At 51.5% G+C, this 26,917-nt stretch overlaps 1 long non-coding RNA gene across 2 annotated transcripts in view; it reads left to right on the plus strand.

Moving 5' to 3' along the window:
* Positions 1–578: 578 nt before the first annotated feature.
* The window catches only part of LOC146863179 (uncharacterized), a 496,608-nt gene continuing 470,269 nt past the window's right edge, over positions 579–26,917 (plus strand). For both annotated transcript variants that reach the window (XR_014978223.1, XR_014978224.1), the window contains exon 1: positions 579–704. This is a non-coding gene — a long non-coding RNA (uncharacterized LOC146863179). The remainder of the gene's footprint in view (positions 705–26,917) is intronic.

Here is a 26,917-nt window from a genome sequence, read left to right on the forward strand (position 1 = left end):
GCAATATTCAGTTATCGTTTTAAAAGCTATCGAGTAATTCCCGTTTAAAGACGCGGGCTATATTTGTCTTGCAAACAACACGGGCCAAGTTTACTACAACATCAAACACGCCTGTTTTAGAGGCGGCAGCTGCAGTGCATTAAGTGACAGTCCCCCAGCACCTTGGACACATCGCAGCGCACATCACACTTCGCGAATACTTCGCATACTTGCTCTGATGTGATGTAGGACGTGGTACCAGTGCAAGGCTCTACCTTGGATGAGGAGAGCCCCTCCCCTCCATCCCTCGAATATTTCCGAAGATCAAAGCGCGGCCCGTGTGACTCACGCACGTGGCTGAACTTGGGACCAGGGTGGGAAGGAAGGAATCCGGTTCACATACAAACTGTGTCACATCACCGGCCCGCTGGTCTTTTGCACCATAAAGAGGCCCGTCTGGGCGGCGGTACCCTTGTGTGTAGTGTAATCCCCGCGTCCCCAGGCATTCCCCGCGTGCTTCGGATGCGGCGAGGGACACATGGCGCGCGGGCTGCTGTGCGCGCGCTCCCGAAGCACTGTGCAGGACAGACCCAAAGACAGCGGCGCCTGGGCGGCAAGGGGCCGCGTTTCGTGCACAGTTTCTTGTTCTTTGTCTGCAGATAGTCGCTTTGAAGATAAAAACATGTTTTGATGCAACGAAACGCCGTCGTGCGGGAACCATCAAGGTAAGAGTGCTTCAAAGCAGGAATGACTTCTGTGGGATTCAAGGTGCCCGCCTGTGCGAGACTTCATGTCTTAAGGTGGTGGTGGGGGTGTGACAGTCCTGAGAATACCTAGGGACAGCGCTTCGTACGTATCTTATGTCGTTTCTAAGCAGTGTAAATAACAGGTGTTATGTTACCCAGTTTCCTGGTACCCAACTCAGTAGACACTTCAGTGATGGATTTTTTGTGTGTGCAGCTTTATATAGCGCGAACTCGACCCGAAGGTATCCGAGCGCTTTACATAATAATAACAGGAAGAGCAAGAACAACAAGTAACTTGCTTTAATTATAGCGCTCGATGTCACAGATTGCAGCTTTGTGGCACTATGAATAAAAGGTCTGATTACATCATTCTGAAGGCATCAACATTCATTTTGGGCTTTTCAAACTGAGTGGAGAATATTCAGGTTCACCAGTTACAATATTTTCAAGTAAATCAGTGGCGATTTTTAGGGATTTATAGACACTGGACTAGATATGGCCATTACATCAAACATGGCAAAGTCTACTGTTTACATAATAATCGAAAAATGTAAACCACTAGCCAACATGAGATAAGACGAGGCACCAACACCTGTCCCAGTCTCCACTGGAATCAGACTCATTGTTCTGTGTTGTAGTGAACTAGATGCGCAAAAATCCACATGGCAATAGCAGGATTCGTTGGAACCATGTGTAACTGGTCAACTGGGATTTCCACCAGGAAACGCTTTCTCGCTTCTTTGATGCTAGAGTGTGCATATGTGAATGTACGTATATTCTTTATTTAAAGTGTTTTTCATCATGAGCTTTTCCAAAACATCACCTCTCTCAGGGCCACGGTGTCTGCGCTTTTCATCCATATTGCTGTGACTTTGTTCAAGTAGGTTTATTGCCTTTGCCTTATATATAAGTACCCAGACAAAATATATTCTCTTTTTCAGTGCATGCAGGACTGCTTTTTAGTACAGTCGTTATCTATCTGCTTGCAGAAGATACACTGTATCTGTCTGCGTGCATAAGATATAAAGTGTATCTATCTACAGGCACAACATATAAACATGTATCTCTCTGCGTGCACAACATATAAACGGTATCTTTCTGCGTGCATAAGATATAAACTGTATCTCTTCGCATGCACAAGCTATAAACTGTATTTGCATGCACGACATACACATTGTATCTGTCAACCTGCATAAGATATAAACTGTATCTAGTCATCTGCATAAGATATAAACTGTATCTATTGACATACACAAGATATAAACTGTATCCACAAGCAAAACATAAACTTATCTGTCCATGTGCGGAAGATATAAACTGTATCTATCCACATGCTCAACATATAAACTGTATTTGTCCGCATGCACAACACAAACAGTATCTTTTCGCGTGCATAAGATACACACTGTATCTATCCACATGCTCAAGATATAACCTGTTTCTATCGGCATGCACAACATATACACGGTATCTGTTTGCGTGCACAATATATGAACTATATCACCACATGCACAAGATATAAACTGTATCTCTTCGCATGCACAAAATATAAACTGTATTTATTTGCATGCAAAAGCTATAAACTGTATTTGCATGCACAACATACAAATTGTATCTGTCAACCTGCATAAGATATAAACTGTATCTAGTCATCTGCATAAGATATAAACTGTATCTATTGACATACACAAGATATAAACTGTATCCACAAGCAAAACACAAACTTATCTGTCCATGTGCAGAAGGTATAAACTGTATCTATCCACATGCACAAAATATAAACTGTATTTGTCCGCATGCACAACACAAACAGTATATTTTCGCGTGCATAAGATACAAAACTGTATCTATCCACATGCTCAAGATATAACCTGTATCTATCGGCATGCACAACATATAAACGGTATCTGTTTGCGTGCACAATATATGAACTATATCACCACATGCACAAGATATAAACGGTATCTCTTCGCATGCACAAAATATAAACTGTATTTATTTGCATGCACAAGATATAAACTGTAGGGGGCGGAATCTGGCTGATGAACAAGATGACCACCTGACTTCAAGGGTCCGCTTCACTGGGAGGCCCAAAGAGGTTTTCTAGCCGTGCCCGTCACTACAAGTCGGCAGAGGGCTTGGTACACCATCCAGGCCACCCCAGCGCCCTCAGTGCTGGGCCCATTGCAGGCCCGTCCTGGGTGCAGAGGAGACGGCATTGGCCTCTGGGGGAGTTCGGTCTTGTGGGTTGGCCATGATGTATCGGGGGCAGCCTGTGAGCCCCACTGCTAGAGCACCAGCACAAGGGTGGCATCCTTTTGCTCCTTCTCCCCCATCCCCCTTTGGACCTATAGTAGGGACAGACCAGTGGCCCGGGCAGGTGAGCAGATGAGATGCCAAGAGGAGGCCGCACACCCGCATGCGGATTGAGTGGGGCGGCCTGGTCCTGATGGAGGAGGCTGGGGTCTGTCTTCCTGCACACCCTGCCTGGTGCCCCCAGCGGCAGGACATGATTGACTCTAGGAGGCGTCTGGCCTCTCTGGGAGGGACCCCCACCCCGCATCTCCTCTAATCCAGACACTGGCCCCTGACGTGCACAAGCTAAGAAATGCATCCTATATCCCCTCAGGTGAGTCAGCAGGGGCCTGGACAGTGATTCAGGTGGGTGGACATAAGCCTACCATTATGTTGACCGCCTGGTGACAGCCCCTGGCCTTCTTCCCTCATGTCATCGGCCTGAGTGCCCCAATTCTCCCTTCTTGAGCCTGCTATAGACACCATTTGCGCACACCAGAGAGGTAGGCTGTTAAATGGTAGCGGCAGTTTCAGTCGATAACCTTTCAAGTATTGCCCGGCGGTAATCGCCTCTTATACCATTCGATGATTAACCAACAAAAGAGGCAGGCGCCGGAGACTGGAAGGCAGGAAACAAAGTTTTATTCCGTCGGAGCAGAACACATCAGATCGGACAGCAAGGTATCGTCTCGAGGTGCTCTAACCACATCTCTGAGGCCTGGCCTCTTATACACAGGTTTATTGCTTTATTACACGTGACACATTCTTGTTGAGACTTTGATGTACGGAAAGACATCCTTGGAATCCCCACTTCAAGCTCGTTCCCACACATATCTACAGTAATTGATGGCTATTCCACAGCAGGATACTCTGTCGATTCCCGGTACGGGGTATCTGATCGGATCGCACGGGGTGGGAGGCCTTTGATTAGTCGGAGATCCTTTGAATCGGGGCAACTGCTTACAGGAAGGGGGCCAATAAATGGCAGCTGCAGGACCAGGTGGTGGCTTGGGAGCGGGGCAGGGCAGAGGAAGGGGGTTCATCAAAGGACGGGGAGGTGCTGGCCCCGGGGGGGTTTTTTCGCTTCCGAGGTAGGGTCGCGCTGGGGAGGGGTGTATGGTAAATCCACGAGAGAGCGGGGGGGGGTGTTCGCAGCGCTGGTGATCGGCGAGGGGCAGAGGGGCCATGGCGCTTTCAAAATGGCTACTGCTTAAGTGAGCGTACGGGCCTGAGAGGGGACAAGGTGGCGCCGATTATGTTGACATCGCAAACCAGATTTTAACAGTCCTCCCTTTTCAACATATCTAGCCAGCTTGTCTAGCCGACATCCACCTTCGTTAAATTCTTAGCCACGACATTGTAAATGCTTTCATGCGTTCCTGTTTTCAAAGTACAGAGTCTTAGGACAGACAGGAATAATCTGACACAATTGTACATAATTACATGTAGTTGATGTGATAGGCGAGGAGGTAGCACATACAAAATTACATCAGCTGCGTCATATGTCAGACCCGGAGATAGGAGGAGGGAAGCTCGCTTGAACACAAACATGATACCGTAAAAAATGTTCTGGCAAAACAAGGAATATTACGTACATTACTTAAGGCCTAGACTTCGTGTGGATCAAACTAGACAGCATAGTCATGTGCACGGCTGATGTTATACAATTGTCATTATACAAACTTAATGTTTCTTAACTATCAGTGTACAGTTGGGAGTGACCGATGTAATATCTTGAAAACTCGATTGGAAGATAGTTAATACGAAAGTGGTTGGGAGAGGAATTCAACTCAACATGAGTTACAGTCAGAGGTGGGGGGGCGCAATGTCCAAAAGGGAGTTCTTCTTTCCAGTGTCCTATTACAGCGAGCCATCACTGGTAAGCTCTCATTGTTCTTCTTCTTTCGTTGGCACTGTTGAGCACCGGTGGTGGAGCTAAGGTCCAGCTCAAATCCAGGTTTTCACGTTGCAGGGTGTGACCATTCTTTGCTCTCGGATCACAGTCCTGTTTTGTCCTGTTCCCTAACTGATCTTATCATAGGTACCTTGAGACGGGGTACCCGCATTTCGTTCTTCTTTTGTCAAGTCAAGTTCAAAATCCCATATGAAAAAAGGGGGGGGGGGGATAGGGGCGTCCTTTGGGAGGTCGAGGGAAGAGGGGGTGGAGTGGGATCGGATCAAAAAGCGGACCAAGGAGAGCAGAATCTTTTAGCACTGAGCCCATCAATCGGGCTCGACGGGCTGGGACTTCAGGCACGAGCTGATCAGTGAGCAGGGGGGCTTCGGGATAGCCCTTCTTTCTATCGCTTTCCATGCTGAGAATGGTGCCTCGTCCCGCATCTTTTTGCTCCGTGGCTCCCCCTTGGTCGAGGCCATAGATGTTCCATGATCCGCAGCCAGGCTGTGCGTTACGTCCGACCCCTCTCCTCCGATGACCGCATGTTATCTTTGAATGAGTACAAGAAACAAAATCTTAGAGAACTGGTAGGGAAGACGTTTACACACTTCATTCTCTCTCCCAACCCCAAGTAGTCGGGGAAACGTTTATCGGTCACTCTATGGTGGATGTCTATTAACTCTTATGTCGGTGTATGCTACTAACTCATTAATCATTGCTGTGGTGCGGGTTTGCGAGTGTTCCTGCAAATTTCCATCATCAGGTCTGCTAGGTGTTGATTCCTGTACCTTATAAACGTGGCAAGAAGTCTGACATCTATCAACTTCCTGGTCTATCAAAATTCGTACCGGCTTCTCCGGTAGAGACTCGTCTTTCTAACACAAGCCCTGTTGATTCATATTTTTCTCCAGGGACTGCTAAGTTTATGAAAAAGTGCGAGGTGCTACTGTCATGGGCTCACAAATATCTGTTTCGGGGAGGAACACAAGCTAAACATTTTTCTTGCTGGAGACAATAGTTAACCTTTATCAGTTTTAGGCGATGTATCTTTAAAAACAAGGTCATCAGCTGTATTGCTTAAAATATCCAGGGACGGCTAGTACAGAACTGGGACTATTCTGGAAGGACGGGGTGCTTAGACGCTCTATTTCTGTGCAATGGGCGGGGCGATTCTGAGCGATGGAGGTGGAGTCGTTAGAGCCCTAAAACAACAAAAACCACTGACATATAGTTCCCGTTATAAGGGCCAGATTGGGAGACATCAGTCGTCTTACCTGTCCTTTCTTTCTCAGCCAATTAAGTTCCATCATTTTACAGAAAGGAGAGGTAGTAGTGTGGCAAAATACGGTCGTTTTGCTTCTGTCAATTTGTTCGAACACTGTCGTGTTTAGGTCAATTATACATATACTGAGGAGGTACAGTGTTGTCATCTATTCAAAAAGAGGGCAAGGGAGCCTTCAGCGAGGGAGAGAGAGAGAGAGAGAGAGAGAGAGAGAGAGAGAGAGAGAGAGAGAGAGAGAGAGAGAGAGAGTGAGAGTGAGAGAGAGAGAGAGAGAGAGAGAGAGAGGGAGAGGGAGAGAGACGTGCGCATCAAGTAGGCAATTTGGTACACGTACGACATAAAACGAGAGAGAGAGAGAGAGACAAACGTGTACGATAATAGGCTACTTGGTGTACACACAACATAGAGCAGCACGGGTCAGTTTTACGTACAAAAACACAAGCTGGGGGAAAACATAAATTCGACGTTCGCGTACACACAAATACCGGATAGGGTGTAACAGTACATACATCAAGCACAGAAACCTAAGACGAAGACACAGAGCTATTTTGGGTAAGGTGACCTTTCCTTTCCTGTCCTTTTTCTATGCGTGCTGCGTATTTTCAGTATTTTCCGTAATTCATTTGGGGGGGGGGGGGGGAGTCGGACTTTTTACTCCCCTCCCTTTCTGGGCAATCTTGTTGGAGGCCTCATTTAAAAAAAAATACTTACTCCTCTTTTTCCGGTCGGACATTAGTCCAGTCGTGTTTATACTCACGGTGGAGCCTTCCAACCCCTGGGCAGGCGGTGATCCAAACTGAGGCAGAGGAGGGGTATCGGTCGGACGTTCAATGGTACAACTCTTATTTTCTAAGTGGATGGAAGAAGAAGTGGTGAATCTAAAACATGCCAGTATCCCTAACTTCTGGGCTGAGGGGGGGTTTTGGATGAACCCCGACCTGGGGTATTCTTAACTTCTCTTATTTAGTCAGCACACGAATTGACTCACTGGTGGTACATTCGGGTTATCAGTTGGAGTCGGGTTCGTCGTACTGAAATGACCCTTCAAGTTTCTGGTGTAAGTCACCCTCCAATTTACTAGCTTCCGGGAGAGGGAGAGTCGTTTCTTCAAACGAGGAGTTACCATATTCGGGCTTATTTTCCCATCCCCTTGATCGATAGACAAGCATTTCAGTCATGCAAAGACGTTCTCTCCATCGACCCAGGCATATGCAATACATACACATTCATACCGTACAATCAGGGCACGTACGCACAGTCATACCATACAGTTTTTCACGTTCCCAGTGATGGTCTGCACTCCACGCACCATCTCACAGCGCTTGTCTATGTCTTTCCCTACATGGAGCACGGTGCGGTCCATGTCCACTCCATTCTTCAGTCGGAACTCTGATGTAACCTACACAGAAGAAAAGAAGGGGGGGGGCAGCATTCAAAGCACATCAGCGCGCATAAACACGAAAAAGTTCTACTTACCACGTACCAGACTAGCTGCAAGAACGTATAATACCACAGATCTTGACTATCCTTTTCGCATTTTTTTTTTTTTTGTGTACTATATCCTTCCTTTCTATTATACCAAAAATGCTTCATTTTATTTGTCCCTAAATTCGAGTTCCCTCTTCGTGCATTTGTTTCTCAATTAGTCGTATATTATGGGACAAAATACCATACCTTACATTCGGCAGACACCTTAAGCTACAGTCAACCATTTTCTAACAACTCTGGAAAAAGACAGGTGTGATGGATACACATTTTCATCAATCCAAAATTCAGGCAAAGGGTCTGCATTATCTGTTTTCTATTGTTTGGGAATGACAGCCATTATTCAAAACCTTACCAACCTAGGCGATTGTTATGACGCTGATTCCATAATTCCTTCGAAAACCCTTTATTGTGAAAATGTCAGTATACAAATACGGGCCTACAACCGTATAGGCCGGCCACGGTGCAAGAGGCGTCGAGTATCATGAGCAACACTACCTTAACGCGAAAATAAAAATAATCAATAATGAGAAGACCAGCATCAATAAGGTTGTTCGCATGCCCAGTCAGTACCCTCCCCGTCCCCTGCCCGCCATGTGCAAAAAGACCGTATACATATCCCTTAACATCAATGCCAAGTAACCGGAACGCCATAAGGAGTTTTAGGTCCCTCCTACATCGGCGCCATTTTGGGGCGAGGTCGGGTGGGTCCAGGGTACAGTCTAAATGTTTCCACTAACTAGCGGCCGGACCAGAATCCCTTTCGGCAGTTCAAAAAATTTTCATTAACGCCAACAGAAAGAACAGACAGCATGAACCGTGACTCGAAGGTGGGGAAAGCAAAGTTTCTTCCTACCGGGTCATGCTGAGGTTCCACCGGAACTGATTAGAGTTGGTAGTCTACAGTGTCTCCTGGTAATTCAAACAGAAGCTGGCGTCAGCATGAGGGCACCACCATCTCGCAGCAACGCCGTGGTCCTTTCAGAGAGCGGGACAGCAGGCGTGTCTCTCTGCCGACGCCCTGAATCAGTCTCTCTCACGGCACCAAATGGGGACAAGGTGGCTGCCGCCCGGGGCAAAGACAAGTTAATGTGGAATGATCGAGCAATAGTGGCGGTTGCCCCCACCGGAAGTCCGCGGGAGTCGAGGGCCAATGAATCCCGTAGAATCTGCAAAGCTGAGAGGACGTCTTCAAGGGTGGGGCCCATGCCCGAGCAGGCAAGCTTCCGAGTTCCAAGGTAGCCCAGGGCCATCTTAGTGGACCAGGCCCGAATCCGAAGAGCCGGCCGCCATTTTGAGAGTCCTGTGCAGCAGCAGTTCTCCACCACAGCCACCGGAGTGGGTCCCCCGACCAACCAACTGCGGGGGCCCACTTCTTGGGTGGAACGCTAATGGAAACTTGGTGCAGAAAGGAACCTCCGCCTGGGTGGTCGTCCGGCAGGTGAAACGTTAATGGCTGTCCTGCTGCAGCTGGCCGGCGAAGGAAACGCTAAGGGGTGCTCTCTCAGCTGGTCGGCGAGTGAAACGCTAAGGGGTGCTCTCCAAGCTGGTCGGCGAGTGAAACGCTAAGGGGTGCTCTCTCAGCTGGTCTGCGAGTGAAACGCTAAGGGGTGCTCTCCCAGCTGGTCGGCGAGTGAAACGCTAAGGGGTGCCCTACTGCAACTGAGGAGCCTCCACCTGGGGAGGCGGGGGAGGCCCGTTCGCGTCGCCTCCCCCCAGGGCACCCCACGCCGTCTTTCAGCGCAGCATTGTAGGATGGCCAGACCAGCGCAACAACTTGCTGGACACCACCTCGGTGCCGTTCGGATCTCGGCGCGCCGTGTTGCCTCCGGCCTATTCGCACAACAGTCCGCCACCGATGCCGCCTCACAGGCCGATGGATTTTGTAGGCTTTTTTTATAGCCCAAAGCCGACTAAAAGACAGACCAAAGCAGCCCAATGTTGCTACTCCGAGGAGGGAGGGACTGGGACTGTGTCACGTGGACGGTGAATGCTTTGGGATGGATGTTGCAGCAGGCTGCCATGTAAATAGTTGTTTAAAAAGAGTGTTTTAACGTGTTTACCCTGTTGGAGTGTTGCATATACCTACAAGTTTTTAAAGCGTTTTAATCATACTACTTTGTTGGAGTGTTGTACATATTTGTAACCTGGCAACGAGCACAAAGATGTTACTGCATAACCAGAAAAAGACATAGCCCAATTGTGCGCGATCTAGCCCAGTTCGGCGACGCCGATGGTGGGTATCAGCAGACTTCCATTTGTGTAGGGTTTTGTCGTTTTATTGGGCGGGGTGGGTGGTAGGGCAGACATGCTTAGGCAGCGAGAGCGACGGAGCCGAGCTACCTCGTGGCCATCTCGACCGTGAGCTTGGCTCCTTCCCCTAGTTTCATATTTTTCGCGAAGGGCTATTTCCTAGTGTTTCCTATTTTTGCAGGGTCAAAAGGATCCCACCAGTGGCCTACTGGTTTTGCTCGATTCCTTTTGTTTTTCTATAGCGATTTTTATGCCATAGTTTGCTAGAAAGGTACAGCGGCTAATCCGCATTTTATATGTATGTCCTCTTTATTAGGGGTGCCCTCCGGTGGGGCCGGACGAGCTACCTCTAATAAATGTTCCGGGTAGAACCAAAGAACCAATTACCAATCAGTGGGGAGAAGATAGGCATGACGGGTTACAACGGGGACAAAAGTCTGCACTACCTATCTTTTCACTGCTTGCAAAGACTAGACAGAATATCTCTATTCCACGTTATTTGTAAGCAGAGAATACCTCCAAAGAACCAATATCGAACAACCAGTGTTCGGACAATCAAACAATCAAATGGTGAGAAAGAGATAGGCACGACGGGTTACAACGGGGGACAAAAGTCCGCGTTACCTATCCTTCACTATCTGCAAAGACTAGACAGAATATTTCTATTCTACATTATTTGCAAACAGAGAATATCTCAAAGAGCACTATTCGTCAAAAACAATCAATGTTCGGACAATCAATCAGTGGGGAGAAAAATAGGCACGACAGGTTACAAAGGGGGACAAAAGTCCGCGTTACCTACCCTTCACTATCTGCAAAGGGAGAGAGAGTATTTCTACTCTTCCCCGTTTGTAGGCAGCGAATATCTCAAAAAGAACAATCAAATAAGCAATACTAGTATTTTCAATCAATCAATCAATCGTTTCGCAATTTGTCGTGTTACACGACCTTACCCGGACCGCATGGACAGTTTCTCGTCTTTCGCCTCCAGCGCCCGATCGTCCTCTACTCACCGCATTTGCCGCGCCACTCCTGATGGTTCCCAGTCAGGACCGTAGATCACTCGAGAGAGGTCTGCTCGGAACCAGTGAAGTTCGGATGATCGGCTGCCAGACGAGGGTCTTTCGGGCAGGAGCTCTTCCCGATCGTTGCAGTCGTTCACTCTGTCGTCGGGACCTCTCCCGTTGGATCCACGTGTCGCTGATGGGCCCCACGTTTGGGACGCCAATTGTTAAATGGTAGCGGCAGTTTCAGTCGATAACCTTTCAAGTATTGCCCGGCGGTAATCGCCTCTTATACCATTCGATGATTAACCAACAAAAGAGGCAGGCGCCGGAGACTGGAAGGCAGGAAACAAAGTTTTATTCCGTCGGAGCAGAACACATCAGATCGGACAGCAAGGTATCGTCTCGAGGTGCTCTAACCACATCTCTGAGGCCTGGCCTCTTATACACAGGTTTATTGCTTTATTACACGTGACACATTCTTGTTGAGACTTTGATGTACGGAAAGACATCCTTGGAATCCCCACTTCAAGCTTGTTCCCACACATATCTACAGTAAGTGATGGCTATTCCACAGCAGGATACTCTGTCGATTCCCGGAACGGGGTATCTGATCGGATCGCACGGGGTGGGAGGCCTTTGATTAGTCGGAGATCCTTTGAATCGGGGCAACTACTTACAGGAAGGGGGCCAATAAATGGCAGCTGCAGGACCAGGTGGTGGCTTGGGAGCGGGGCAGGGCAGAGGAAGGGGGTTCATCAAAGGACGGGGAGGTGCTGGCCCCGGGGGGGTTTTTTCGCTTCCGAGGTAGGGTCGCACTGGGGAGGGGTGTATGGTAAATGCACGAGAGAGCGGGGGGGGTGTTCTCAGCGCCAAGGGAACGCGCTGGTGATCGGCGAGGGGCAGAGGGGCCATGGCGCTTTCAAAATGGCAACTGCTTAAGTGAGCGTACGGGCCTGAGAGGGGACAAGGTGGTTCCGATTATGTTGACATCGCAAACCAGATTTTAACAAGGCGACATCATAGGGTGTCACTCATAGGGTGCCGTCCTGGAGACTCCTCCCGATCTGGGGCAACGTCACGCCTCAATGCTGCCCTCCATCAGTCCCTTCAGTTGTCTCTCTACTATTCCCTCAGCCGGAGGTGCCTGCAGGATGTGCCGGTGGGGAGGCAGAGGCTCTCAGAGCTGGTTGCTGGTTCCTACCATGAGGACATCAGGTGGGGAGCGGAGGTAAGCATCGCACCCCTCCCCATCTATCTATCTATCGTATCTCCTCGTCCATTTTCCTGGTCTACATTTGCTGGCTCGCTGCCCGGGTGGGGCCACAACGCTGGCTGTTGAGGTAATTCTCAATCCCACAGGGAGGTCTTGTGTGCTTCTCTTGCCCATGAGGGCAGTGATGTCCTCCAAGAAGCTGGCCAGGCAGTTGCTTTAAACAGAGACCGTTTTGCAGACCAGGCCTGCGTCTGCTCCATCTGCCCCATCTGTGATGCCCCCGGAACTCACAATGGACTGAATTCTGCAAGAAATCACCAAGGTGGGTTGTCGCCTGTAGGGCATGGACACCAAGATGTCCGACCTTGTGGTGGAATCGAAGTCTATTGGCAAGACATTGCCAGTTTCAATGACAGGGAGCAGCACCTGTTAGCAGTGGAGGAGCGGCTCAAACACATCCCGGATAGGGACTTGGAACTAGGGGTGGGCAGTAAACCCTGCTCTGCCGGCGGTGTTCATAACGTTTTTGTCACTCCGCATGCCGCTTGGAGGGCGTAGTTTGGCAAAAACTCCACCTATGATGCGTAGTGGAGTTTACTGGCACCCACCACCGCATATTTCTTTTCACCTATACTTTCCTGATTTTATTGGGCTTGTTTTGATAGCTCTTGCACTTGATTTGGGCTCCTTTTCATGGGGAGTTGCGCTTGTTTCTTGGTTTCAGACCTGGAAACTTTTTCCACCAGTGGGCGGGCTCCAGCCAGATGCTGACTCTTTGCAGAGTGACTGAGTGTTCTGTACTGAAACCTGTTCCCCCGGGGCGGCTGTGTGTCTGCCAGAGCGAACCAGGGCCTGAGGTCAGCGGGAGGCACTGGTGACAGTGAAGAGGACCAGTGCTGGTGAGTAGACTCTTCAGTGAGGCTTTCTGTCGCAGAGTTTCTTCGATAGCGCGTCATCCTGTCACCCAATTTAAAAACATGATTTAAAATGTGCAATTTGACTGAATTGCTGAAGGACCCTTTTAGGTGGGCAGGGAATGCCCCACGCTCGGTGACAAACAGAAAGGTCTCATCGTGGGTGATTGGAATGAAATGAAGCCTGTGGGTGCGCTGTTAGTTATACCTTGTCTGTTCAGCTTTAACAAAGCCTGGCATGGCAGTTATTTCAGTCATTTAACTGTTCCCTTGGTGTTCCTTCTGTTTTGTCGGCGCCAGTGCATCAGAACAAAATGCCCTTCAATTATGTGCACTTGATTTGGTGCATTTGCATTTCATAGCTAAATATGAAAGTTTTTTTTTTTTTTTTTTTTTTAAAACCTTTATTAGTCAAGAACAGAGCATACACAGCTTCTTGCCTACAACCATGTCACCAGGCCGGCAGCAACAACATGCAGTGCAATAGACGTAGAACACTTGCTAGACAGGAGAAAGTCAGGCTCACAGCATGTCGCCTACAACCCATATGGGCCGGCCGCTGGGCATTACATTTAGGCTGCTGATGGATGTATACAGTGGCATTGATAACAGCAAGAAGCACTCAACCAATGACTATGTGAGGTTTCGTTTTTCATTTTGTTATGACCAACGTTTAACTCCAATGAGAACTGTACACCCCCAGTGTGTGTCCACCATACTTAGTATGTGGCGTAAGGAACTGTCCAGTGCAGGGCCATGGTATGAGGTGCACCCATAGCTGGGTACAGGCCAACCGCAGTGTTATGTTGCTCTGCACTTAACTGACCCAGCCAGCGACCTGGGGGGAGATATCCTTGATGCAATGTAGTGAACGTTAACCGGTGCTACACACGACACAGCCACTCAACCTGCGCTGCGGTGGGGAAAGCTTGATGGTGTCCCAAATCCGGGGAAATGGCATCCCGCCCCCTCCCACCCATGCAGCAGGCGCACAGAATGCAATCATACCAGCAAGCGTGTACTCGGTCCAGGCAAAACGGGGAGCGCCCCGTACACCTGTCTTGGGGGGGGACAGGGAGACGAAAGGGGGGGGTCAAGGCAATTAATCCGTCGCAGTAGTCAATGGGGTAGGGGCAGCACAAGGCGTGGCGGAGGAGTCGGCTCTCTCAACGTTCCCGGTCTCGCCCTCCTCGGAATCGCCCCCATCACGAGCCCGCAGGAGGTAAGTAACGAGGGGCCCCCAGAGGTCCTTAGGCCGCGACTTGGGGGGCAAAAGGTCAGCGTACTGATGAAGCCTTTCCTGCCATGTGGACATCGTACTCAGCCAGACCTTGAATTTAGGCGCCCGCCCTCGTCCCCATCTGCACGCCACGTGGCGCTTGGCCAGCAGAAGTCCCAGAGCAAAGAATTTCCGATGTGTCTTGAGCGCCGGGTGCGATCGGCCCAGCAGGGCGAGCTCAGGGCAAGGCGCGGTGGTCACCCCGATCATTTCGGACAGGGCCGAGAAGACCTCCCCCCAATAAGCGGCAACAGCTGGGCACGTCCAGGCCAGATGAAGGAAGCCAGCGACCAACCTCCCGCATCTCACACAACGGTCGTCATTTCTCAACCCGAATCAGCACAGTTTGGCAGGGGTATAGTAGAGGCGGTGCAAATATTTAAAGTGGACTAATCTAAGTCGCACATTACCCGTAACCGCAGTGGTATGAGAGCAACTCTCCTCCCACTGTTCGTCCGACATTGGGCTCCCCAGGTCACTGTCCCAGTCCGCCCACGCTCTGAGGGAGGGGGGGGGACGGAGCCGACTGCACATGGGTATACAGCATGGAGACCACATGTTTCGGAGTGTCCGCTTGCAACAGAGCATGAAGAGGCGCCAAGACCTCAGGCTCGTCCGGGAAATTAGGCGTGACCGCCTTTATGTTTTGCCGCAGTCGGACATAAAGGAACGTATCCATCACCGACGGGGACGTCTCGCCAAAGAAATGTGCCGCCGAGCGGAAACTCCCCTTGTGATATAGGTCACCCGACGTGCAGATCGCGAGCCTTGTAAGCATTTTGCGACCGAGTTCCTCACGTGCAACACTCAGTCTAGGATCATGGGCTAGGACCATACGGGGAGAGTATAGGAATGTGACCTCCATATGTGCCGCTATGCGTTTCCAGGCCCTTACTGTGCAGTCAACCGTAGTGGGGTCGCGATCTCCCAAACGGACCTCCGAATATAGATATCCTGAAGGTTGCTCAGGCCTCATATACCCATCTTCCACCGCCAGGTGCGCCATAAAGGGTGGGGGGTGGAGCCAGTAGGCAGTGAAGTGCCCTTGGGCACAGTCGTAGTAGCGCTGAAAGTTAGGCACATCAAACCCTCCCTGGTGGTAAGGCAACATGAGGGTCCGCATCCCGATTCTGGCCTGCTTCCCGCCCCAAACCAGACGCGACATCTGGGAGTTAAGAGCTCGGAAGAAGTGGGGACCCGGGCTGTAGGGTATGTTGGTAAAAAGGTATAACAGTTTGGGAAGAACCACCATCTTAATCAGGGAAATACGCCCTGCCATAGACAGCGGCAGATGGATCCATTTGGTGACAGTCTCGGTAATTTTATCTAGCGCCGTCCCGTAATTTGCCCGGATTAGGGTCTCCCGGTTTCTAGTCACCCTGATGCCCAGGTATTTAATCTCCTCCGACTCCCACAGCAATGGGTAGTCTAGGGGGAACTGCAGGGTCCTATCCGTCAAGGGGAATAGGGCCGATTTCGCCCAGTTGATCTGAATCCCAGAGATGGCTCCGAATTTGGTGATTTCGCGTAGCAAAGGGTTCAGATTTTCTTGCGGCTTATGCACGTAGAGGGTGATGTCGTCCGCATATAATGCGATGAGCAATTGGCGCTCTGGATAGATAAGAGAGCGGTGATTGTGGTGCTGCCTGAGTTTAGCCGCAAGGGGTTCAATCGCGATAGCGAACAGTACTGGAGAGAGGGGGCACCCCTGTCTGGTACCCCTGCGGATGACAAAAGGGGCAGATCGGGCACCATTGAGTAAGACCGCGGCTTGGGGCCGACCATACAACAACCTGATCCAATTCAGAAAGCTGAAGGGAATGCCCATTCGCTCCAGCAGCGCTAAAAGGTAATCCCATTCCAGGGAATCAAACGCCTTAGTGGCGTCAAGGAAAATCGCGGCAGCCTCACACTGAGGGCTGATATCCTGCAGCACAGCTTGCAACGTGCGCAGATTATGAGCAGTCGCATGGTTAGGGACAAACCCGACCTGATCCGGAAGGACCAGGCGTTCCATCAGGAGATTAAGGCGTGTAGCCAGAACCTTTGCTAATATTTTAATGTCCGCGTTCAGCAATGATAGAGGCCTGTACGTAGCCGGCAGGGAACCCTCCTCCAGCGCAGTGTAGTATACGTGTTTCAGCACCGGGGCCAGTACGTGAATGAAAGTTTTGTAAAACTCGATCGGTATACCGTCCGAGCCCGGCGCTTTACCCGATGACATGGACATTATAGCATCTTTTATTTCATCTAGTTCGATTTCGTGGTGGAGAAATTCCTGCTGAGTAGGGCCCAACCAAGCTATGGCCGTGTCGTCAAGATATTCAGGTAGGTTGATCGGTGTCGACCTGTGTGTGGTGTAGAGTCTGGTGTAATGGTCGGTGAGGACCCAAAGCTGATCCGGGAGATTGCGCTGCGGGACGTCCTGCTCGTCGAGCAGGGAGGCTACGAAATTGCGGTACCTAGGGGGACGGACAGCCGAGGCTAACGCCCTACCGGGTCTATCTCCCTCCCCGTATATCCGCGCTACGAACGGTTTCCCCAGGAACTTGCTTTCTCTATCCGCCGCCTCCGTATATTCATTCATCTTCTCTCGGAGCTGTGCGGCCACTGCTGCCCCCCGCGGGTGCCGCGTCAGTTCGCCCTCCAAGCGACGCATCTCGGACTCAAGTTTGTGCAGATCTCCGCGCAAGGACCGAAGGACCCCCCCCCCCCTTTAGCTATGCACCAGCCTCTCATAGTGACTTTGAAGGCTTCCCAGACCGTGGCAATACTGGACACTGAATCCACATTGCGGTCAAAAAACTCCTGTATGTCTTGCTCCAGTTCTGCCCTGAAGGCCGAATCCGTGAGATGCGCCGGGTTAAGGCGCCAACTAAGATAAGGGGATATCGCAATGGGTATGCGCAATGAAAGGAGGACCGGGGAGTGATCGGAGAATGTGTGGGCGAGATGTAGTGTACGAACCACCCATGGAGAGAGACCCGCTGAAAGAAATATGTAATCAATGCGCGCCCACGTGGAGTGCACTGCAGAGTAATGAGTACCCTGTCTGAGCGAGGGGTGTGAGTGCCGCCACGCGTCTATCAGGTGGTGTTCGTCGACTATGCCTAATAATGTGCGTTGGGTGTGCGTGTAGTGCGACGCTTGAGGGTGTGATCTGTCCGCTGTAGGCCGAAGCGCAGTGTTGAAATCGCCCCCTATAATGACGTGTGCCACTCCCAGTGTTTGAATCTTCCCCCACAGTGTGAGAAATGTCCGTGTTGGGGCCATAGTAACAGGCAAAGAGTATTGTGTGTGAGTGCAGTGTCCCCCAGACCAGACAGTACCTACCACCCGAGTCAGCCTCAGTCCCCGCAGGTATGAACCCCAATCCCCGTCGCACCAGAATCGTAACCCCTCTAGCGTAATTCGAGTAGGATGAAAACACCCTACAGGTAGCCCAACGGGATGCAAATAAGGGGGACCCACCCTGTAATAGATGCGTCTCCTGAAGCATGGCAATAGACACCCCCTGCCTGTCCAGATACCCCAGGACCTGTCTCTTCTTCCTCGGGTTGTTCAACCCTCGTACGTTCCAGGACACAAGCTGAAATTGCATAGAAGGCCGCAATTCGGCTATGTCACCCATTCACTCAGACCCCAATATCCATGGTTTATAGTCATAGCATATGAAGTCGTGTAGCACTCAAGTTCACCAACATAACAAACTCCCACAACAACTGCCGCCCCCTCCCGACTCCATTTAAATGGTATTGCTGAGTCTAAGATCTCTGAAACTAGCCGGAGTCGGTTCCCTCCCACACCGGCAAACCCTACTAGCCGGGTACCAAGCTCCCTCCCTGCCCCTCCCTCCCCAAACAATACCGTCCCTAATAACATAAGGGAAATAACTAACGCCCTCCCCCTACTAAAGGAGGGGGAGTATAGGGGTTCGCCCATCAGGGGACAATGTCTAAGGGCACCAAACCTGCCCACCACCTCTCTACTTTCACCCACTAGGAACCAGGTATATTCCTGGTATCACAATGCGGGACAGAGGCGGGTGACCGGGCACAGGTAGTGAAATACTTCAGTTCATCTGACACCTGACCTACACATTGTAAATGCCTCACCAGGATGTACTTCTAATAGTCCGAGTATGTTCAGCAGCGGTGGTCACTCGCGGCCGGCGTGCCGTCCCGGCACGATCAGTCCTGCTGCGCCATTGGCGACGATGCACCAGAGCGCCTCCCTCCCGTATCCTCTCCGACTATGTCTTTTTTATGAGATTTGAGGAAGTCTTCCACCTGTTGTGGAGATTGAAAAAAATGCAGTCTGCCTTGGTGAGAAATTTTAAGCTTCGCCGGGTAAAGCATGGCGTAGGGCAGCTCCAGGGTCTGTAGTTTCTTTTTAACCCGCGGCGAATTTCCGTCTGGCTTCCTGTACCGAGGCCGTGAAGTCGGGGAAAAAGGATAACGTGGCGTTACCATACACCACCGTGCCGATCTCGCGCGCTCGCCTCAGCACCGCGTCCCTGTCTCTGTAGTTAAGGAAGCGCGCCACGATGGGTCGCGGCGGGGCTCCCGGTGGAGGCCTGGCAGCTAAGGATCTATGGGCCCGTTCCACGACGAGGGATGTGGAGAATGAGTCTTTCCCAAACAGTTCAACGACAAGGTTCTCAATGAAGACTTCCATTTTCCCCGTGTTGGTGGACTCAGCTAGTCCCAGGACGCGGATGTTGTTGCGACGGGACCTCGCCTCTAAATCCTCATTCTTGTCCGCAATGATTTTGAGGAGCCTGTCCATCTGAGCTGCCTGCCTGGCGGCAGAGGAGGCTCCGTCCTCCAGGGTAGAGATCCTTTCCTCCGTCTCCTTAATGCGAGTATCATGGTGCTCCAGCTTAGTGACAACACTGTCCAATCTGGTATTGATGGTATCTATTTTTGAGTGTATGGATGTCAAGCTGTGCTTCATGCTCACTAGTAGGGATTTCCAGTCCTCGTCGGGGGCACACGCGGCAGGCGGTTCGCTCCCCGATTCCGGTGTCGTCGCGGGATTCTTCTTGGTCTCGAACGGCAGTGTGGACTGCCTGGCGTCCTTGCGACCCATGACCCGGGCCGTCCCCTCCAGAGTCCAGCCCCTCCTGGCAGCCCGGACGACAGGAGGAGCACCCCCAGCCGGGGCAAGAGCTGACCAGCCGAACGTATGTAAGCGGGCAGTATCAGGCAGCACACATCGGGTCAGCACTAGGACGAGCGCCGTGATCACGAGCCACAGGTCGAGGCTCTCAACAAGTGGGCCCCTCTCTTCTCCCGGGCCCCGGTCGTTAATCCTCTCTCACTCCGGCCCGGCCTCTCCACAGCCCCAGCGCGTCCCCGCGTCCAGCGCCAGCCCGCCAGCATCCACGACACCCCGCTCGACAGGGGGCCACAGTAGGGAGAGGGCCAGAGGCAGGAGGTCGTGCCATGAAGTCCAGCCGGGCCCAGCTCGCCCGTCAACTCCGCAAGCCAGGGGGGAGGCCGTGCCTCCGATCCACCCCGCACCCACGGGGGCGCCGTTCACCAGTGCCCCCAATCCACGTAGGCGCTCGCAGTCGGGTATTGACAGACGGCGATTCCCACGTCTCACTCGGGCAGGCCGCACCGCGCGGGGAGCTCCTCCCCTCCCCCACGCGGCCCGCAGGTCGAACCAGTGCGTCCCGCCGGGGACAGATTAGGCCAGTTTTTCTTTTTGGGGGACCTGCATACAGCCAGGCAACTTGTGCATAGGGTCACAGCGTCAGCGGACAAGTGGGACCGTTTCCAGGCCCCCGTAGTTTCCTACCAGCATCGCTGAGATGGGGCCACACGGATCCACGGGCCGCGATCGGTCTCGCCTTCTCTTCCTCCCCAACACCAGGAAGTCTCCCCCCGTCAGGGGCACAGCAGGCTCCGGCCTCCCCTCAGCGTCCTCCCGTTTCCTCCGGTGCACAGCTCACCCCTCGGGGAGACGTCTCCGCAGCAGCGCAAGGGCCGCAGAAGCCGCGGAGTGTCCTGACAGGCGACACCTCACCCTCGCCGGTCACGATGCAGCCAGTCGCCCCGCCTGGGGAGAGTCGCCACCGATTTCTCCGCCGTTCGCCGGGGTACCCCAACGCCGCCGGCACCGCTGTGATCTGCGGGTGTTCAGGCGTCCAGCCAAGGTGTCGATGTGAAGGATAGAGTGGTCAGGATGCCCTTAAGGATAGAAAGTGTGCCCGGTCGGGCGAGAGCCTTGCTACAGCGCGGCCATCTTGGTTTGGCGCCACCTAGCGCCCCCTAAATATGAAAGTTTGTGTTACGGACTGTCAATGGTACTTACTGTATGTTCTTCAAAAGTCGCCTTTTCTATGGAGTGCCTGAAAGGCTTCAGAGCTGTCCTAACTTGGCAGATAAAATGAGATTATCTCTGCAGGGGTGGGAGAGTGGAGATACTCCATCCGCTCGCACAACTTCACAAAATTCCACAGAGTTTTTACGCAACTCTGCGGAATTCCTCATGGTACAACTCCGTGAGCTCTGCCCACTCCTACTCGGAACTCTGGTATCTCTGTAACAAGATCATTGACCTGGAAGATCAGAGCTGCAGGAATAACATCAGTTACTTTGGTTTTCCAGAACTGGCAGAAGGGACCGATGCCTGCTGCTTTCTAAGGGAGCTCCCCCCCCCCTCACGGAGCTTGGATTCTCCCCCCCCCCCAGAAATACAGAGGGCCAACAGGATTGGGCCCCAACGGATGGCAGCGCCAGACAGGGTATGACTCCTCATAGCATGCTTTCTCTGCCATGAGCAAGTACGACAACTCTTGACTGCAGCCCACTCCCATGGACCGTATTACTACGAGGGCCATAAGATCCGTGTCTTGGTGGACAGGCCTGACGTTGGACTAAGGTGCTACCTACTATGGACTGCCGCTTTCTAGTGTCCTTGGTGCCCTTTTTGTTGGCAGATGAGTATTGCCTGTGTGCCTGTCTACTGTTCCACTGATTTGTGATTTCAGTTGTCATGCTTGTTGTTGCTGGTGTGAGGCGACGCCTGTCTGGCCTTGGTACTCCTCTGTTCATCAGTTCTTAAGTCTTCATGCTCTCTGACTTGTTCTTCCGTCCTTCTGTTCTTCAATCTCCAGTGGAGCCCTCCTGCCCTGGGCTCCCCTTCTGTTCTCCCCCTCTTTCTCTCCCCTCTCCTGTCAGGGGTTCCCAGTCTGGGTTTGTCTCTGATTGCAGGGGGTTTCTGACGGGGTGTGGGGTCTGCACTGTCCCTCCTTGCTTCCCATCCCTGCACGTCTGGCTCTCCACCAGGTGTCCATGGGGGCCTGTGACGCAGGACCCCGGTGCCTAGATGCCTGGCCTTTGTGTGGGGGATTTTCCCCGTACCCATTGTGCTTCATCTCCCTTACTTCAACATGTCTTGCCAAGACCTGGCCTACATGGCTTCTCCACTGGCTTCTTCTTCCTTCCTCCTCATGCTTAGGGGCCTTTCGAACTCCGTGGACCCGCAGGTTTGGAACCGCAGATTAAGGTTTTGACTGGGCACCCTGTGACTAGATATCATCTGTCTGCCTTTGGTCCACTGCCCCTCCCCTTGTCTCTCCACCCTACCCCTGATTTAGGTACCCCCTCTGTCGCTTTTCTCGCTTTTCTCCTTCTCTTGCCAACATGGGGGAGGGCCTACCCTCTTTCTCTTTCTCCTTCACCTGCCCTTCTCCCCTCAATTCTCCACCTTTTTCCTTCCTCCTTTGGCCTATTTTAACTACCGTTGCCTTTCAGCGCTGCATATCAGGGTACCCCCTCCCTATCTTCACACGACCACTCCCTGATGGCCAGCGCTGCGATGCACCAACAAAAGGCTCTGCGTATTCTCTTCTGAATTGTGAATGGCCCTCACACATGCAAAAAGGTGCTTGTATACCTTAACTTCAAGTGCTTGCATGTGGTCCTCTTCAGGAAACCCACCTCACGCCTGCGGAAGTGGAGAAACTCCAGCGCGATTGGGTGGGGAAGGTTATTAATAGCAGTCACCCACTCTTACTCGCTGATGGGACTGCACCATTTCGGAAATGTGTCATGGGGATCCTCCTCCACAACTCACTCCGACTAACCGTTCACATGACGTGGACCGACCCTGAGGGACGGTACATGTTTAATAAGTTGCGACTGGGCAATAGAACACTGTGTGTGGGCTCTGTTTCTGCACTGATCGGGTCAAAATGTTTGTTCTTCCTGTAGATTAATTGCCTGCTGACGGAAATTGATGCCAAACACTTGATCATAGGGGATGACTGGAATCTGGCCCAGGACACAATCCTGATCGACGTGAGCAATAACCCGGACCAGGCTCTTCTGGGGGATGTTGCACCCCACCGATCTGGAATTCACTTTCCTTTTGCCAGTGCATGGTATCCAATCGCAGCTGGGCTACTTGCTTGTCTCCCAGCTGATGGTTACTCTTCCATTCACATCCACAAGGGCTCTCGAACCACTCTTTAATTTTCCTTTTAGCTGACCTGGGACTGATGAGCGAGAGTCGCAAACCGTGGCGCCACAACATATCCCCCTACAGGTCACCCAAGGGCAAGGCCCAGCTGCGGTCCCCTGTTACCTCGTACTTGGACCATAACTAGAGGTCTGTTACCTTGGTGCGCATTTTGTGGGCGGCTGCCAGGGCAACCATGAGGGACCAACTAATGAGAGACTCTGCCCTCTCCAACAAACAGAAGGCAGAACAGCAGAGGGCTTTGAAGGGCACCATAGCAATGCTCACAAGCCTTTACACAGCGAGCCCCTTGGCACCCATGAGGTATCACTTGGAGAAAGCACGTATGGACCTCAACCTGCTTTACACTTTTAAAGCAGAGTACACTATGCAGCGACTGAAGGGCTGCCTCTATGAGCAAGGTGAGAAGGTGGGATGGATTCTGGCAGTACAGTTGCGACAGAGGGAGGCTGCGATGGCTATTCCGGCATCAAACCTACCACTGGTCGCATTCTCAGCAAGCTGCAGAACATTGTGAATAAGTTTGCAGACTTCTACTGGGATCTATGCACCTCCAAAGTGGCTACCTGGTTTAACGCTCACTTCGATGGCATATGCCTGCCCTGCCTTAACAAGTTGGGCAAGGGCCTGCTCCTTGGGGAAATCCCCAGGGCGGAGAAGGAGTAAGCCATCTTCAACCTACCATACCACAAGGTCACTGGGGAAGACGGTTTCCTGGTTGAGTTCTATAAATGGATGAGGGAGGAGGTGCTGGACTTCCTCTACGAAACCTTCCGTTCGGCTGAGCACACGGGGTCCCGTGGTTCCATCACGAATCGGGACCTGATCGTAGTTCTCCCCAAGTCCGGGAGGGATCCCCTCCTCTTTTATTGGTATAGGCCCTTCTTCCTACTCAATGGGGATATCAAGATATTGGTAGAGGTCTGGCGTCTCACCTCCGTGCAGTAATCTTGACCCTGATCCACCACACTCAGGTGGGGTTTGTCCCCGTGTGTTCGCCCCAGAAGCACCTTCGAACTATTGCCCATGCCTTGAGGTTCACTAAGACCTGCCGAAGGATGCCCTGGCCCTCTCACTTGAAGCCATGAAGGCGTTTGACAGTTTTGAATGGGGTTAACTCTTTGCAGAATTCCAGAAGTTCGACCGCAAAGAGTATTTTCTTGCCAAGGTCCTCTACTTTGCCCTTGGACCCTTTCCTGGTCTGCAGGGGATCAGAACAGGGGTGCATGTTGTCGCCCCTACTCTTCCTCCTGGCAATACTGTCAGCGTAGTGTTTACCAAATATATCTGGTGTATCTTAACAGCAGTTTCGAGTTTAGAAGCAATTACATTATTTATCTTTTAGTCATCGTTGCACATTATGTAAGGCCTACAGTTAGTTGCATTTAAGTGCAATTACAGTAGATGTGAACTTATGCAAGAGTCCGTTTAATTCTAACACATTTAACATAGGAAAAGAGAATACAACAAAAAACGCATATTTCCTTGTGTAGTGTTGCCCTGCTGATTTATTTCTCAGTGTCTCCCGTCAGTGGTGTACGTGCCTGCGCAGGCTCATTATTGACACATATTTGCCCATGGAATACCGTGGCACACACCCAAGTGACTTGCCTGTTTATGCCATCTACCCCTATGTCACTCAGTTGAGGGGGTCTCTCAGGGCCCCACCCACATTCTGTTGCGGCCCGATTAAAAAAGCATCCAAATGTGTTGCTATGGGATCCTGGCGCAGGCCCAATGTTTTCTCATGCCGGATGGTGAGGCTTTCTGCCTTGGCCCGTGCCAGCAATGAATGACGCCATGCCTGCGCATGTGGTGGATATGTTGCTTTCCGCCTTTTAGTTAGCAATCTCTTATCTACCACCATCCCTAATTCTAGGAACCAAGATGTTACCTTGGTGGCTGACGTTCTCCTGAATTTGTGCAGTAAGTATACTGGTCATTCAAAAGGCAGTTTGCGGCCTGTGCAGGTATGTAACATACTGGCTACCTCGCTCCACTATACACCTATCCGGGGGCAGCTCCATAACATGTGTAGTAGATCATCTCCGAAGTCAGCGCATCTCAGGCACGCTGCGTCTGCTCGATTGAAATACCTATTGATCTTAGCAGGTGTGAGGTAGGTACTGTGGATTATATACAACTGAATTTGCCTGAACCGCATGTTTCTGGGTATACGTGTTGGGCTTTCTAATGTCTGAGTATATTCCTTGTCTACGAGTTAGCACCCCAGGTCTAGCTCCCACTTGTGGCGGAGGGAATCCAGGCTTATTGCTGCATGGGTCCTAAGCGAGGCGGCGAACCAGCGTATAAGATGTCTGCCGCACCCCATTACATGTAAATACTGTATGGTAAGGTGCAGTTGCAACTCTGTAGTCATGTCACCCCATCTGGTTGTTAGTGTGGCTATCAGTGAGCGGTGCATAAGGAATTGCCCCAGTGGGAACCCCTCGTCTTCCACCAGAGACGTGTATGGTGTGAGTGTTCCATCACGGTATAAATCCCCAAGAGTCTGAACACCTCTCTCCTGTCACTCCTCGATTGACTGTGCTGTGAGCACCGCATGGCCGCTGGAGGATCCCTCCAATGGTATCACTGGCGCATAGGGAATAACTTCTCGGGTTATGTATAAGCTCCTGCGGAAGCATTTCTCTGCCACTGCCAGTAACAATGGCTCTGGTGTCCTCGACTTCATGGTAGGGTCGAAGAGTCTAACAATTTGTCCCAGTGGGTAGGGTGGCTGCGTAGTTGCCGTGTCTGTACAGTTCCTATCCGCCAGCCACCGGGCTATCCACTGCAGTTGAGCAGCTAGGTAGTAGTGCTCTAAGCAGGGCGCCGCTAAGCCCCCTTGGTCTGTCGGCAAGTACAGCTTTGTTAGAGTCATTCTGTGCCGGGCATTTCCCCATATGAAGTCTCTAACCTGCTTCTCTAGTACGGCTAAGAAGGAAACAGGAATATATATAGGTAGATTTGACCAACTCTTTATCTTTAAGCAGAGCTCTTGGCTCTTCTGGACCTCATCTCTACCTCTGCAATGCTCCCTGGGTAAAAATCAATTGGAGCAAGAGGGAAGCCCTGCCGATTTTGAGGGTGACCACTAGGGCAGCTGTGTCCAGCTACCCTTTTCATTGGAAGCCCTGGCATCTTAAATACTTGGGGATCTATATCAATCATGGTCTGGAATGCCTGGTGGCGGACGACCGCAAACCTTTCTTGGAACGCACAAGACTTAACTACAACAAGTGGTCCCACCTCAATCTCTTGTTGTGGGGTAGGACACAGGCTGTCAAGATGGTGACCCTCCCGAGGTTTACCTACATTCTGGGCTTGCTCCCATTGCTTATACCCCTCAAGCTCTTGCGGTCGGTGGACAGGGGCACCAAGTCCTTCATATGGGGTACGGCGAGACCCCATCTGGCTAAAGGCAAGCTCATAACGCATGGTTCGTGCAGTGGTCTGGGCAGCCCCTCGGTCGAGCTCTACTCTATTGGTGCAGCTTGCCTACATGGATTCCCAGTCCCACGGCCCCCCATTGGGGATTACGATAGAGCACACCATCTTGAGGTACCCGAGGGGGATGCACTCACTCTACAAGTACTACACCTCCATGCCTGGTTCAGCCAATTCTGAGCTTCAGGTTATGATCTAGACCTGGGCAATGGCCCAAAGGCTGTTCTCAGTGGATACCCACTTACATGATCAGGCGCCCTTATGGGGCAATGCCAGACTCCATATTGGTGGTAAAATGCATTTGGAGCAAAGCAGGGATCTTTTCCCTCCACTATGTGCTCACCCTGGGAGCCCTCAAATCCGTTGAAACGCTTTGTGTGAAGTTTCATCTCCTGCCCCACCAGCAGTGGAAGTACATGCAGTTGCGTCAGTGCCTTGCGAGCTGCTTGGGTCCGCAGCCCTGGGCTCTTCCATCTTCTCTGGTGGTCATCTATCTCAAAGTTTGGGGACGCTTCAGAGGGGTTATGTCAGGGTTTTAAAATCTTTTAAGCCGGTATTTGTACTCCCTACCACTACTAGCGAACCTGCAGGCGAAGGGGCAGACCCTGCTCCAGGTGGAGCACC

Source organism: Triturus cristatus, chromosome 2_2 (genome assembly GCF_964204655.1).
Source record: "Triturus cristatus chromosome 2_2, aTriCri1.1, whole genome shotgun sequence".
Lineage (NCBI taxonomy): Eukaryota > Metazoa > Chordata > Amphibia > Caudata > Salamandridae > Triturus > Triturus cristatus.